Below are 3,385 nucleotides of genomic sequence, written 5' to 3' on the forward strand. Positions count from 1 at the left end.
ATAGATAGATAGAGGATTTGACAGTGCTTAACTATTACCCCTTTCAAAAAACTGTTTTTAAAATTTAAAATGCTTTTGGTAATACTTTCTCCCCTTCCTTTTCTCAACCTTTTTTTTGGAGTCTTACCTCACTTTTCTCCCTGACTCCCCTCAGTCTTCCTCCCAGCTCCTTTCTCTCTGCCCTCCCCCTTGAAATTGACACTCACCTTCTTCTCTCTCCCATATCCACATGTTCCTTTGCAGAGATGACACCCAGGGGTGGCTAGGGAGTAGTTACCCCAACTCCATCTTCTTCCTCCCAAAGTCACCTCCAAAGCAGAGGAAGAAAAAAGAGGAAGAAAGAAAAAAGTAAGGGAAGCATGTGTTTTCTTATTGTTTTATTGTTCAGTAACACTTGTATAAAAATGTCTTAGAAAGCTGAAATTTCTATTCATGTGACGTAGGCAAGAACAGGACATGTACACGCAGCCCCAGCCCCGTGTGGCCTGCCACGCCGCCCCCCCCCCCCCCCCCAACATTGCTGCTCCTGCTGCTGCGGCCCTCCTGGGGTCAACCTGCTGCCTGGGTCACTGTGCTCACTGCCACCATCACCACCCTCTGGAGTGCCCTCGACTACACAGTCCCAAACCAGCACCAGGGCTTTTCAAATCACATGCCTCCTCTCAGTTGAAGGTGTCGTTCATGCAATCGTTCAGAAAGGAAGCAAAGGGCTCACTCCAGATCCCCTGGTTCTTCCAATTCATTCTGCACCTGAGTCACCCTCAGACCCGCCCTCTTCCTGGCACCTCTCTTAACCCAGATCTCTGCCCTCTCTCACCTGAACCAGCCTCCAGTTTAGCACCTGCTTCAGGTTTCACCCCTTTAGTCTCTGCGCCCCCTGCCACTCAAGGGGTTCTCTAACATTTAAATCTGTCTCCCCCATTTCCTGGGGCAAAACCCATCCCAAAGCCAGGCAGAGAGTGGGTGCCGGAGAAGTATTCGTGGGTCTGAAGTAGACGGGGATCCTAAGAAATGGGCCTCCAGGGTGTGCTCCTCACATCCCAGCTGCCCCTCCAGGCCCCCACACAGGCCCTGCACACAGTGACTCCTACATGTTTGTTGAATAAGGAATGACTGCCTGGCGGTTCTTGGGCTGCCCTCTTTCCCTTCCAATCCCACTTCCATGCTATTCTGCTGGCTGCTCAGGCAGGAGGTTTTCCCAGGGAGGGGCCGCTGCTGCTTCTAGTTTGGGCAGACCAACGCCTCCCGGCCCTGGGCACCTGGGAGGGGTGTCGCTGGGAAAACAGTGGGGACAGAACTTTGGGGAAGTGATGAGTCTTTACAGTTAAGATACTGAAGCTTTCATTTCTATCTTTCCTTTAACTACATTTTTTTTTAGTGAAAAGTTACTTTCACAAATGGTTAAAAAAAATAATGAAATCAATGCAACAAGCTGTATTATGAAAAGTAAGTCTCCCCCTGACTCAAACCCTAGTCCTCATTCACAGTGTCTGTGAACAGGATAGTCCCAAATCGATTGCACATGGACAGAGGCATGTGCTCTGTTCCACACAATCATCAGCTTTCTCTTCCTCCTGCTCTCAGTCACCGTTTCACTCGTGGTGTCTGGGAGGTGGGTCCTGGTGAGCACATAGAGCTCTGTCTTCTGGTCCTTGGCCACTTGGGATCCCATCTATACTAATAATAGAGGAATATGCAAATTGTCTAGGATGCCATGACAGTAACAGTAATGACCGAATAGCAGACTGCGTGGGACAACCAGGCCGGAAGGGGGGCAGTTAGGGGCGATCAAGCAGGCAGGCAGGTGAGCAGTTAGAAGCCAGTGGTCCCAGATTGTGAGAGGGATGTCTGACTGCCAGTTTAGGCCCGATCCTGGGGATTGGGCCTAAACCAGCAGTGGGACATCCCCTAAGGGGTCCTGGGTTGGAAAGGGTGCAGGCTGGGCTGAGGGTATCCCCCACCCCGTGCACAAATTTTGTGCATTGGACCTCTAGTTAATCCATATACTGTAACCGATTTAACTAGTTCACTATTAATGGCCAGTTAAGTTCTTCTAGTTCCTTGCTGTTACAAATTGTGCTGCCTTGAGTAGCTTTGCCTGTAAGCAGCACTGGAGAATTAACTCCATGAGGCTGTGTGGCAGACAGCACAATGACCCCCAAAGGTGTCCTCGTCCTAGTCCTCAGGCCCCATGCAGGTTACCTTAGGTGGCAAAAGGGACTTTGCAGATGTGATTCCATTAAAGACCTGGAGATGGGAATGTGAGCCTGGATTACCCAGGTGGGCCCAGATGGAATCCCAGGGTCTTTATAAGGAAAAGACAGGCAGGTCAGCGTCTGAGAAAGGACGAGGTGTCCACCAGCCGAGGAGTGCAGGAGCTTCTAGAAGCTGGAAAAGGTAAGAAGACATCTCCCCTGGAACTTCCAGAAGGAACTCAGCCCTGCTGGCACCTTGATTGTGGCTGACCTCCAGCCTGCGAGATGCAAACTCATGTTGTTTCTGTCACTCGGTTTGCAATGATTTGTTGCAGCAGCAGTAGGAAACTAACCCAGGTGTCTGCGCTCCCTTCGTGCATCCAGTTCCAGGCACAGTGCGGGGCACACAGAGGAGCGGACCCCGGAGGACACAGGAGGTGACAGCGGTAGAGCCTCCTGGCTGAGCACTGCCTCTCAGAGGAGAGCTCTCTGTAAAGTCGTGAAACTGTCATCCAAGAGCCCACGCCAGCCCAGACCCCATAGCAGGCACGGTGCGCCTTCCTCACCACCGCTCGCCTGGCTGTACTGTCTTCCTCACTTTGTGGCCGTAACTGTAAAATACGGCAGGGCAGTGTTTTGATGGGCATTTTCAAACGAGTGAGTCTGAGCTTCTTTTCATGTATTTGTTCATTGACCATTCACACTGCCCTTTTTGTAAACTGCCTATGTGTTCATTCACTAAATTTTTAAGTGGAGTTATTATTCTTTTTCACTAATTTATGAGAGTGCTCCATGTTGCATGGAGATGCGTATGTAAATGGATTCCCTTGGTTTGTCCTCTGACTAGGCCAGGTATTTGTGCCATAGAGAAGTTTTTAATTTGACAAAGGCGTGATGAGGCGCTCTTCCCGGTTCAGCAGAGAGAGGAGGGAGATCATTCAGTGCACCTGACAGGAGCACAGGCTCGGAGATCAGAAAGAACAAGGAGATTAATATGACTGGAGCAGTTAGGGGAGAGAAGGATTGATGGGGAGTGTGTTGTCAGGGTGGGGACGGGGGCGGGAGGTGGACAGGGACAGTGGCGACAGTCAAAAGCTCGAAGGGGATTTGGATCATCCACTCCTTGCAGGCACGTCTGCAGGCGAGAGAATAGCCTTTCTAAAAAATTCTTTGTCATATTCTAAGTATTA

The sequence above is a fragment of the Myotis daubentonii genome, chromosome 7 (assembly GCF_963259705.1).
Source record: "Myotis daubentonii chromosome 7, mMyoDau2.1, whole genome shotgun sequence".
NCBI classification, from domain to species: Eukaryota; Metazoa; Chordata; class Mammalia; order Chiroptera; family Vespertilionidae; genus Myotis; species Myotis daubentonii.